Below are 13,006 nucleotides of genomic sequence, written 5' to 3' on the forward strand. Positions count from 1 at the left end.
AGTTCCTCCACCTATTCGTTAATATCATGTTGAGCAAATCAAGTTGGCTGAAGACCGGCTTACATCTGTGATGTTCGGGACCACACAGAGGTGGCCAAGATGGATTACTCACTTGCATTCTGATTCAAGACAGATGCAAATGTTCCAGTCTTATCTTTTACACTGAAAAATATTGGGATCCTCTATCATGAAAGATGGGAATATTTAGTGAGTCTCTACATAGTGTTATTTTCAAATTGGTCACCAACATCCACATTGCATGTGGAAGGACTGCGGAGCTTTAATCTGACCCTGTGAACGTTGGATCTCTCAGCTATGCGAAATATGCAAGTACATGCTGCTCGAGTTGCTTGACATGCAATTAGTTCAGAGATAGTAGGAACTGCAGATGCTGGATAATCTGAGATAACAAGATGTAGAGCTGGATGAACACAGCAGGCCAAGCGGCAGGAAAGCTGAAGTTTCAGGCCTAGTCCCTTCTTCAGAATTTTTCTGGAGAAGGGGGGGTCTAGGCCTGAAACATCAGCTTTCCTGGTCCTCTGATGCTGCTTGGCCTACTGCGTTCATCCAGCTCTACACCTTGTTATCTGGCAGGCAATTAGCCTTTGTTAAAGCTTCACTGTTGCAGCCAGTGGCTTGGCGGGGATTTTACAGGTGCTGTTCTTATCTATTGCTGTCCTTGATCTTCTAAGTGATTGTGGCTATTGGTTTCAAAGGTGCCATTTGAGGAAGCTTGGTGAATTGATGCAGTGCATCCTACAGATGGTACACACTGGTACTACTAAAATGTCAGTGGACAAGGGAGTAAATTTTTGCCAATGAGGTGCCAATCAAGTGGGCTACTTTGTCCTGTGCTCTCAAATCAGATACTTTTCTGTTGTTCTGACAATGTCTTCTAATAATTCATTCTCAATTCTCTTCGATTTTCTCTCCATTTAATTGAAGATAAACACTTAATAAACTATCTTCCACTATGTCACTGCAGAGATTTATATTGTCAAAGACAAGCTTTCATATTGTTAATTGCATATTACAGTGAACGTAAGTTTTTTTTCTTAAGATTGAAAGAACAAATAGAAGAATGTCAGGCAGAAATGATGTATGATATATGCATATGGACGATGATGGGATAGTGTAGGGGGAGGGGCTTAGATTAGTTCACAGGTCGGCGCAACATCGAGGGCCAAAGGGCCTGTTCTGCGCTGTGTTGTTCTATGTTCTATGTTCTATGAAAGAGAGGCTGGTGGAGATTAAACAAAGTTTGGATTGTGAACAGCCAATTCACTACAGGAGTCTGAATCAGATTCAAATCCTTTTTATCTCAATGAGAAAACTGCAATTGATTTTTCTTAGGTTACGTTGCTTTCCCAATATGTAACCCAGCACATTAATAAGTAACTGTCAAACTGTTTTCTTGAAGACTTCCTTATTCAATACTGAATCTCTGTCTTAATCTGAAATCCTTATTGAAATTTTGGAGGACGTGCTATGACTAATCTCTGATATTAAGTTCACTAAATGTAAGAGGGCAACACAAGTACTCACATTCAACACTTGCACTTTAACCATCCAATTTGAAAGAAGGGGAATCAGTAGGAATGATATAGAAATGTAACCAAGTACCTGTCAACAGGAAGATGGGCTTTATCACAAAATTATATACAAGTCAAATATTAAAATTTTCATGACAGATTAATTTTAGTTTGAGTTTTAGTAACAAGAGAGCCATGGTAACAGGAGGATCCCCCTCAGCACACGCACAGTAAAATATCTTTGACCTGTATTTGTAATTAACAGTAAAATAACATATTTCAATTCTGCAACAACCAACTAGTTACTCTGACAACCTGCTACAACTAATCAACTCCAATTTTATGAGGAATTGTTAAGGGCAACAAAATTAATCTAACTCAAATTCTTGCATATTGGAGGTGATAGAAATAAAAGGCTGAGTAAATGATAGCTTGCTACTTAATTCATGGGGATGAAAATGGAAAATTATTTCTTGATTACATCATGGAATTTAACCTCTGGTCTACAAATAATAACTTTACAAAAAGAGAAGAAAACTTTGGATAAAGAAATCCCCAACTGTTATCGAAGTCCAGCTGGATTACATCTTACTATGGAAGTAGTGGAAAAACAACATGAGGAATGTTGAAGCTTACAATTCATTTAATACCATTGGGTCAGACTACAGAACTATGACAGCGAACATTAGTTTTCGCTTAAGATTGAAAGAACAAATAGAAGAGTGTCAGGCAGAAAGTGAGGCTGGAGGAAATGTAAAATTGGATTGCAAACAGCCAACTTTCTAGACAGGTCTGAATTGGATCACAAAGTTTTGCAATGACAAAATGATAATGAGAATATTAATGTTTGGTAAAAGCAGGAATCAAAAAACTGCAAAATAAAATCATACTCAAGTAAATAAATCATTTTGGAACTCCAATCTCAAACCTTAGTTGGAGAATGACAACATTTTAAATTACCACACAGCAAATACAATTACATAGAACATACAGAAGTTAAACAGGCAAACCGATCCACGCTTAGGTTTATGGTCCACAAGAAATTTTCCAAGCCTTCTTCATCCAGATCAAGCAGAATCATCATCTGTTCTTTTCTTCCCCTCATGTTTATTCAACTTTCTCCTAATTTATCACTCTTCATTTCAATGACAAATCGTGCTACCAATTTCCACAAATATAGCCACTTTACAGCATGTGAATTTTAATTCAAACTGGATTTAACATCCTGGGGGTTACATCTGACTAGAAACTGAAGAGGCCATACAAGTACAGTGGCTACAAGAGCAGGTCAAGGGGTAGAATCTTGCAATGCTCAACTCACCTCCTAACTCACGACAGTTTCTCTACCACTTGTGCAAGGCACAAGTCGGGAGTGTAATGGAATATTCCCTGCTTGTTTCGATGGGTGCAGCTCCAACAACGCAAGAAGCTTGACAACACCTGGCACAATGGAGACCTTTTAAACAGCACCACATCCACAATATTCACTCCCTCCACCGAGGAAGTTCAACAGCAGCAGTATCCAACATCTACAAGATGATACACTACAGAAATTCTCCAAAAGTTAAAGAGAAAGCATCTTCCAAACCCACAAACATTTTCACTAACAAGCCCAAGCGCAGCAGATATATGTGAACACTATCATTTTAAAGTTCCGCTCCAAGTTACTTGTCATCCTGACTGGAAAATATATCACTATTCCTTCATTGTCACTGTTAACATCCTTGAATCCCCTCCCATGTGCATTACAGCACATGGGCTGCAGCTCAGCACTGCAACTTGGGATGGGCAATAAATGCTAGTCCAGCCAGCAATACCAATGACCCAAGAGAAATTTTTTTTAAAAATTGAATAAAAAAGGAACCCACCCACTAAACAAAACATAATAATGTTATCGGTCGACAGGCAAGGGATGGGATGCGTATTAAAAAAAATACGAGATATAGTAACATCAAACAAGTATTTGTGGCTGCTCCAGAAAGACTATCGAACAGCATTTGAACCAATTCAGGCCATGTTAGATTAAAAGCAAGAAGCTGAAAATGCACATGACTAAACTACACCTGCAAGGTAGTTTGATACTTACGAAGTTAAGATGTGGATAACTAGAGAAGAAATATATAGGAATTTATGAATTGTATGCAAGAAAGACCAAAGGAAAAAAATAAAGAACGGAGAAGAAAGAAAAAGATAGTGGAAATGACATGTTGAAAACCTGCTGGCTGTAACCAAAAGAGATTAAAATATGACAACTTAGCAGATGCCAAAAAAAAAGTTGACATTGCGTTTCAGGTGCAACCCTTCCACTCCACCAGCTTTCCTTTTCCAATCATAAAGTAGTACACAATTGTCACGTAACTTTAAAAATTATTGATCTTGAAATCTGACAATTGTTCATCATCACAAACTTTAAAAGCATGTATGAGTTTTATATTTTACAACACTGAGTTTTTCTTTCATTCATTCATGGCATAGGGGCAATTCTGGCCAGACCAGCATTTATAGTCCATCCCTAAGCACCAAGTGTACAGTTAGAAGTCAGCCACATTCCTGTCTGAAATTACATGCAGGGCATATCATGCAAAGATGGCAGATTCACTTCTAGAAGGACATTATTGAAAGATGGTTATTACAACATTTAACAAGTTTACATGGTTGCCATCAGGCTTTCTTTTCATTCCAGATTTTAATTCAAATTTCACCATCTGCCATGGTAGGCGACAGACCCAAGTCACGAGAATATTAAATAAAATCCGAAAAAACTGTGGATGCTGTAAATCAGGAACAAAAACAAAGTTGCTGGAGAAGCTCTGGTCTCGCAGCATCTATAAAGGAAAAGGGAGTTAGTGCTTCAGGTCCGGTGACCATTCCTCTGAACAGTTCTAGGTTACTCGACTAGTGACATCACCATTATATCATCACCAACTTCTTATGCGCCTTAAAAAGGACAGTTACAAAATGTAAATAAGGAGTGAGAGTATGCCATTCAGATCCTTGAGACTGCTTTGCCATCAAGCAACGTGATGGTTGATCTGATTGGAAACTCAAATCCACATTCTGGCCCCACCAAAGATAATCCTTCAATCCTTTATTTAGCAAGAACCAATGTACCTCCGCCTTCAAAGTATTCATGGACTCTGCTCCTGCAGGTTTTTCAAGAACAGAGTTCCAAAGACTATCAATAACACTTCACCTCAGCTGTTTCAATGGCAACCCCTAGCTCTTGATTAATCCCTAAGAAACATTATTACCACATCAATCATGTCAATTGCCGCCACGACCATGCATATTTCAATCGGGTTGCTTTGTCCTGGATGACAACAAACTTCAAGTCTTGTTGGAGCTGCACATCAAATCAAATGCTGCATATTTCACCAGAATCCTGAATTGTACCTTATGGATGGTTGACAGGCACTGGAAGGCAGGATTTAAGTTACTCAATACAGAATTTTGAGCCTTTGACCCACAGTTGTAGCCACTGTTACTATGTGGCTCGTCCGGTGCAGCTCCTTGACAATGGTAACCCACCTCAGGATGTCAATATTGGATGATTCGGAGATGATATTGACTATGAAGGGAGGTTAGATTTTCAATCATTAAAGCTGGTCATTGTCTGACACTTCACATCACTTGCTTCACCTCAGCATAAAACCCAGATAATATCTGGACTTATGAACACAAACACAAGCTACTCCAGTATTTGAAGTCATGGACATAGCGTGGAACATGGCACAAACATGAGCAGGCATCCCACTTTTGGTCTCATGATGAAAAGTACATCACTAATCAAGCAGCTCATGATGACTAGGCCGAAGGCACAACCCAGAGGAACTCCTGCTGTGATGAAACAAAAAACAGAAATTGCGGAAGAAATTCATCCGGTCTGACCGCATCATTTGAGAAGAAAGTACAGTTAATGTTAAGAGTCCAGTTGAACTCATCTTCAGATATATGCTGAAGTTAATATGACCGACCCCTAACAACCACAACCATCTTCCTTTGTACTAGGTCTCAGGCCAATACAGCATTGTCACACTCCTCCCTACCCACACAATTCCCATTGACTTCAGTTTTGCTGTGATTTCTTGAAGACATGCTCACTCAAATGCTGTATCAGAGATAATAGGAACTGCAGATGCTGGAGAGTCCAAGATAACAAAGTGTAGAGCTGGATGAACACAGCAGGCCAAGCAGCATCAGAGGAGTACAAAAGCTGCCACTTCAGGCCGAGACCCTTGATCAGAAAATCTGTGTTCATCCAGCTCTACACTTTGTTATCTCACTCAAATGCTGCCTTGATGTCAAGTTCAGTCATATTCAGTTCACCTCTTAAGTGCAGCTCGTTTGTCAATGTTGAACTAGTGCTGTAAATTGGTCAAGAACAGCAACCCTGGTGGAACCCAAATGTAATGTAAGTGTGCAAGCTCTTGCCGAGCAAGTGTAATTTGACTGCACTGTCAATGACACCTTCCATCGCTTAGTTGATCATAGAGAGCAAATTTACAGAACAGTAAACTAGCCATAGAACATTACAGCACAGTACAGGTCCTTCGGCCCTCGATGCTGTGCCGACCTGTCATACCAATCTGAAGCCCATCTAACCTACACTATTCCACGTATGTCCATATGCTTGTCCAATGACGACTTAAATGTACTTAAAGTTGGCGAATCTACTACCGTTGCAGGCAAAGCGTTCCATTCCCTTACGACTCTGAGTAAAGAAACTGCCTCTGATATCTGTCCTGTATCTTTCACCCCTCAATTTAAAGCTATGCCCCCTCGTGCTCGCCGTCACCATCCTAGGAAAAAGGCTCTCCCTATTCACCCTACCTAACCCTCTGATTATTTTATATGTTTCAATTAAGTCACCTCTCAACCTTCTTCTCTCTAAAGAAAACAGCCTCAAGTCCCTCAGCCTTTCCTCGTAAGGCTTTCCCTCCATACCAGGCAACATCCTAGTAAATCTCTTCTGCACCCTTTCCAAAGCTTCCATACCCTTCTTATAATGCGGTGACCAGAACTGTACACAATACTCCAAGTGCGGCCGCACCAGAGTTTTGTACAGCTGCAGCATAACCTCTTGGTTCCGGAACTTGATCCCTCCAGGATCCGGAACTCAATCCCTCTATTTCAAATTACCATGCATTTTTGGATGGGAGAGACTTGGTCAATTGTTCACATTTTCAGTCAATGCCAGTACTGTAGCTGTGTTGGAATTAAATGGTCAGATAATGGCTAATTCAGAAGCACAAGTGTTCAATACTATTTACTAAAAGTTGCAGGACCTACAGCCTTTTCTTGATATCAGGTCATGTAAATCGAAGTGGCTGAAGATTGGCATCTGTGATGGCTAGGGATCCCAAGAAGACGTCAAGGTGGATCAACCATTCTGCTTTTCTGGCTGAAGATAGTTGCAAACGCTTCGGCCTTGTCTGGCGTCCCAGGCTGCACAGTTATTGAGGACAGGGACATCCGCGGAGCCTTCTCTCCTTCATTCTTAAAGTATCCATGACCATTGTCTGTATGTGGCAGAACTGAAAGTTTTGATTTGGTATCCTCGTTGTGGGGTTGCTTACCTGTCTATTGTACACTGCATCTGCTCTTTAGTGTCCAAACAGTCCTGTGTTATAGCTTCAACAGGTAGACAGCTAATTTTTAGTTCTGCCCAATGCTGTCCCTACACCCTTCATTCAAGCCATGGCTAATCCACTGAATTTATGGTAATGGAAAAGTGGGGGATATGCTGGGCCATGGGGCTACAAATTATCATTGAATAAAACTCTGACGCTCGTGGCACACAGCACCTCATGGATGCTCAGTTTAAAGTTGTTAGATCTGTTCTAAATCTATCCCATTTAGCACAGTGGTAACGCTGCACAACACAATGGAAGGTAACCTCAGTGTGAAGATGGAACATAGTTGGGTCTGTTACAGACAGGCGTACCTGTAACAGTTGATTTAGTGAGGACAAGATCGGTTTGATTCCCTCACCACTCAGTCTAGCAACTGTGTGCTCTCAGACTCAGCACTACTACTATCTAAGCTGGCTGTGGAGCAACTGTGAAAAATGAGCATTGAAGTTCATCACCCAGAGAACTTCTATGCCCTTACCACTCTCCAATCTTATTGATTAATGGTGAGCATGCAGGAATATGTATTTATCAGTCCAAGTGTGGGGCAAGTGATAAGCAGCAGAAGAATATCGTACCTAAAGGCAAGTGAACTTGTGAGGTTCAGAGTCACTGTTGAGGACTCCCAGTCTGACTCCGTTCCAGCTGCCTATCAGTGCTACCACCTTTGGTGGCTCAGCCTGCCAGTGGGACAAGACATAATCAGAGAAGGTAATGATAGTGCCTGGGACAATAATTTTCATGGAATTATGCCTTATAAACAAAGTCAGACTGTTGCTTAATGAGTCCATGGGACAGCTCTTTCAACACTGGCACAAGCCCTGGATGTTTGCAAGGAGTTGGTGGCGTTTTAACAGGGCTGGGTTTGCAGTTGTGAACTCTAGCGCATGTTCTGAAGTTGGGTGACACATCAATTTCACGCCTTTACTTGAACTTTTTAGTGTTTTGATTTGGAGTGACTTGCAATGCCATTTCAGTGAACTTTCAGAGTCAATCACATTGCTTTGGATCTGGAATTACCTGTCAGCCAGACCACATGAAGTTGGCAGATTTCTTCTCTGAAAGGACTTTATTGAACCAGATGAGTATTTTGCCCCACAAGAATTGAAAATGATTTAATGGTCACCATTAAACTAGAAAATTGTTCCAAATTTATTAATTGAATTCCAATATTATCACGTTTGCCATGATGTGATCCAAACTGATGTCTCCAAAGCATTAGGTTGGGCCTCTGTCTTACTAGTCAAGTGACATCACCATTATGACACATCCTGAAATTTTCTTTCATTAAGGTTACATCATCTGCATCCTTGGCTGTATATGGTTTTTTGTTAATCTGTAGCTCTAAGAGATGCCCACAGTTGACATGCACTTCTGTTTTGACGTCCTTTGCATAGGTAGGCTTCCTCCAAACTTATCCTTCTTGCAATACTCATCTCCAGGCCTACTGGTACGAAGTAGCCAAGGATTAAGCACTCAGAAGTCTGAGACAGAAGTTGAAAGCATCGGGGTAACAATAAATAGGTTATTAAATAATTAACTAAGATAACAGGTTACAATTGCTTCAGACTGTTTAACTGTATTACAGTTAAGAGCCATTAGCATCCTCGAAGAGATAACAAAAAATTTGGGTTAGCCTGCTATTATCAAAGGGGCAAGACTAAAAGACTGAACTAAACACAACTAAAAATGACAAGTCCGCCCCAGAGACAGTCACTTCCATCCTCACTGGCAGAGCTATTCAAAGCCTTCATGGTTAACCCTTTTAGGCAAACTGTCTTGTACAATAACTGATCTGGACAGTTACTATGATAACAAGGTGTAGAGCTGGATGAACACAGCAGACCAAGCAGCATCAGAGGAGCAGGAAAGCTGACGTTTTGGGCCTTCTTCAGAAATGGGGGAGGGGAAGGGGATTCTGAAATAACTATAGAGAGAGGGGGAGGCGGATAGAAGATGGATGGAGGAGAAGATAGGTGGAGAGGAGACAGACAGGTCGAAGGGGTGGGGGTGGAGCCAGTAAAGGTGAGTGTAGGTGGGGAGTTAGGGCGAGTGCCTCTCTGGACAGTTACTCTGCTGAAGTTCTCTTTTTCTTCCCCTCACTGTCATTTATTGATATAGTTTGGACGATTTAGGAGGCATGGATTAGTAAGCTTGCGGATGACACCCAAATTGGTCGTATACTAGACAGTGAAGAAGGTTATACAAGATTACAAAGTGATCTTGATCAATTGGGTCAATGGGCCGAGGAGTGGCAGTTGGAGTTTAATTTGGATAAATGTGAAGTACTGCGTTTTGGTAAGACAAACAAAGGCAGGACTTGTATAATTAATGGTACGGCCTGGGTATTGCTGAGGAGCAGAGAAACCCAGGGGCTCGGGTACATAATTCTTTGAGACAGGCTGATTAAGGCGGCATCTAGAACACTTGCCTTCATTGTTTAGACCTCTGAGTGGACTTGTTAAGACACAATGTTGAGGTTGTACAAGATGTTACTGAGGCCACTTCTGGAGTGTTGCGTGCAATTCTGGTCACCCTACATGATAAGGACATTATTAAATTGGAGTAGGTTCAGAAAAGGTTTACAAGATGTTACCAGGAATGGACGGCTTGAGTTACAAAAATAGGCCCGGTCATTTTTCGCTGCCACGTCCGAAGTTTAGGGGTAATCTTAGAGATTTCAAAAATCACGAGGGACATAGATAAGGTGAATGGCAAGGGTCTTTACCTTGGTTGGGGAGGGGGTCAAATCTAAGGAACATATTTTTAAAGTGCGAGAAGAAAGATTTAAAAAGCACGTGAGGAGCAACTTGCATTTTTAAGAAAACAGAGTGGTTTCTGTGTGGGATGAATGTCAGAAGAAGTGGTGGATGCAGGTACAATTACAACATTTAAAAGACATTTGGATAAATTCACAAACGGGAAAGGTTTGGAGGGATATGGGCCAAAGGCAGGCAAGAGGAGCTGGTTTAGTTTGGGAACATGGCTGGCATGGACTAGTTGGACAGAATGGTCCTATTTCCATGCTGTATGACTCTATGGCTCAAAAACAAATTGCACGCATTTTGAAAGTTATATCCTACACGAAGAAATGTAAGGTCATAACCAACTATGGGGAAGGACCAATTACATTAACAGCTATAACTATATTAAAACTGTTCTGATAATGATCCACTAAATTAACTCATGGGAAGGAAACAGAATGACTTCTGAAAAGCATACCTGCCTTAAAGCATGTAAATAACGGTGCAGCAAAATGGTTTTTGATCATAAAGGAGCAAATTACTACAAGTGCCCGAATCTGTACTGAAAACAACAAATGCAAGAGATCATAGCAGGTCAGATAGCAGCCATGGAAAGAGAGCCAGCTAACGTTTTGAGTCTAAAATGATTCTTCATCAGAGTTGAATTGAAGTTTGATGCTGCAACATTTATGCCATAGCTTGGTGGGGAAAAGATGTTGATAGCTCAGATTAACTTTTTGATCATCCTCTTATACAGAAGAATTGTCATGATTTTCCAGAAAACTCAATGTTATACATTGTTGGGCCAAAAAAAATAGAATGGCAGGCAGCAGGCTGCATTAAGGTTTCCAATATTCCCAGCGCATTTGAATGTCACAATACTGCAAACCAATTTTAAAGATACAGGACTCAAACTACACAGAGTACATCAACAGGCTCATAATTTTAAAAAGTGTAAGGTTTGCTAATGTACCTGCAACCCAAATTATGCTCTACCTGGGTCGAGGGAAGTTCCTAGCTGAAAGCCAAAACCCTATACCACCACACTGTCCTGTGTCAACCACAATATCAAAACCACCTCCCCGCCCTAAATCGCTCACACACACACACACACACACACACACACACACACACACACACACAGAGTGGGGACAAGGTTCATGGGAACATAAACAACGATATCTCCACTAAATGAACTGTACTAACTGTTTGAAGGCAATTAGACACACTGCAATACTCATAACACAGGCCATGCTGAATTGTCCAGTGTCCAGGGATGTTTATGTTAGGTGGGTTAGACATTGCACGTTCAGGGATAGGGAAATGGGTCTGTTTGGGACGCCCTTCGGTAGGGTGGTGTGGACTTATTGGGCCTAATAGCCTGTTTCCACACTGTAGGGTTTCTGTGATTCAGTGAACACTGGTCAAAAGTAAAAGTAACTGTCCAAGAATCGGTTCTGAGGAAGGGTCACCGGACCCGAAACGTTAACTCTGATTTTTTTTCTTCCACAGATGCTGGCAGACCTGCTGAGCTTTTCCAGCAACTTCTGTTTTTGTTCCTGATTTACAGCATCCGTAGTGCTTTCGGTTTTTATTTTGTCCAAGAACAGGGTTTAATGAGATTGGGGCTTTTAACAAATAATTTAATTAAGATATTTTAATCAAACTATTATGCAAAATCTTTTACTTTAACTTTTATTCTTGCTACAAAGAAAAAAACTGGCAGCGAAATTTTGCAAAAGCATTTTGGGCGGTTTATTACAACTCAGGACCAGATCTTCTAACCGCAGGTTGACATATTCTCACCCAAAAAAACTCTTCAACGTTCGAAGTGTCAATCATTGCACCACCTAGTGGAGCAACAGCAATATTGAAATTGGGGAATAAAATAAAGAATAATTGATTTTAATTATTTTATTTTAATAAAAATGATTTTATTCAATGGCAGACCAGGTTTGAGAAGACAAACGGCCTACTCTCACACCTAATTCATATGACCATCAGGAATGGGTCAAAGACCGGTGAGAAGCAAGCTAAAGACTATCCAGCATGACTAAGAGAATGCGGGTGAGGCGTGAGGCGTGAGGCAAGAGAGAGAAATAAACAGGAACAATCCAGAGAGGAAAAGGGAAAAAAGAGCAAAACTTAAAATGCAAGCCTACATCTACAACATCATGCACAGTTGGAGGCTTCAGGTATTTCTGCTCCACTCCTCCTCTAACACAGCACTAAGAAGCATCTGAGAGAGTATTTAAAATGCCAGGACATAGTTGACTACGGACCAAGTACCACGAAATGGATTCCGTGTGGTTTGGCGTTTGTTGGTCAGCGCAGACACGGTGAGCTGAACATCCTGTTTCTGTGCTGTTATCAGTATGGTAAAAACCTTAAACTACTCATCTAACTCCAAGTCTAAAGGACAGCAGAGGGCGCTATATGCCTTGTTTTTGTAAGGTGTGTTCAGGAGGGTTTCCTAACGTTGACAGGCCGACGAGGGGAGAGGCCATTCTAGACTTGGTGCTCGGAAACGAGCCGGGGCAGGTATCAGATCTTGTGGTGGGAGAGCATTTTGGTGATAGTGACCATAACTGCCTCACATTCTACATAGCTATGGAGAAGGAGAGGATTAGGCAGAATGGGAGGATATTTAATTGGGGAAGAGGAAACTATGATGCGATTAGACATGAGTTAGGAAGCATGGACTGGGAGCAGTTGTTCCATGGTAAGGGAACTATAGACATGTGGAGATGGTTTAAGGAACAGTTGTTGGGAGTGATGAGTAAATATGTCCCTCTGAGACAGGCAAGAAGGGGTAAGATTAAGGAACCTTGGATGACGAGAGCGGTGGAGCTTCTAGTGAAAAGGAAGAAGGTAGCTTACATAAGGTGGAGGAAGCTAGGGTCAAGTTCAGCTAGAGAGGATTATATGCAGGCAAGGAAGGAGCTCAAAAATGGTCTGAGGAGAGCCAGGAGGGGGCACGAGAAAGGCTTGGCAGAAGGAATCCGGGAAAACACAAAGGCATTTTACACTTACGTGAGGAATAAGAGAATGGTCAAAGAAAGAGTAGGGCCGATCAGGGATAGCATAGGGAACTTGTGTG

The 13,006-nt window shown here is 41.2% G+C and overlaps 1 protein-coding gene across 15 annotated transcripts in view; it reads right to left on the bottom strand.

The window, feature by feature from the left end:
* The window catches only part of mpp7a (MAGUK p55 scaffold protein 7a), a 400,728-nt gene that overhangs the window by 302,050 nt on the left and 85,672 nt on the right, over positions 1 to 13,006 (bottom strand). For 2 of the 15 annotated variants that reach the window (XM_059639063.1, XM_059639072.1), the window contains exon 3: positions 1,546 to 1,623. The exons of the other annotated variants lie outside the window; for them this stretch is intronic. The gene's annotated coding sequence lies outside the window, so the exon portion shown is untranslated. The remainder of the gene's footprint in view (positions 1 to 1,545; positions 1,624 to 13,006) is intronic. 15 annotated transcript variants of the gene reach the window in all.

The sequence above is a fragment of the Stegostoma tigrinum genome, chromosome 2 (genome assembly GCF_030684315.1).
Source record: "Stegostoma tigrinum isolate sSteTig4 chromosome 2, sSteTig4.hap1, whole genome shotgun sequence".
Lineage (NCBI taxonomy): Eukaryota > Metazoa > Chordata > Chondrichthyes > Orectolobiformes > Stegostomatidae > Stegostoma > Stegostoma tigrinum.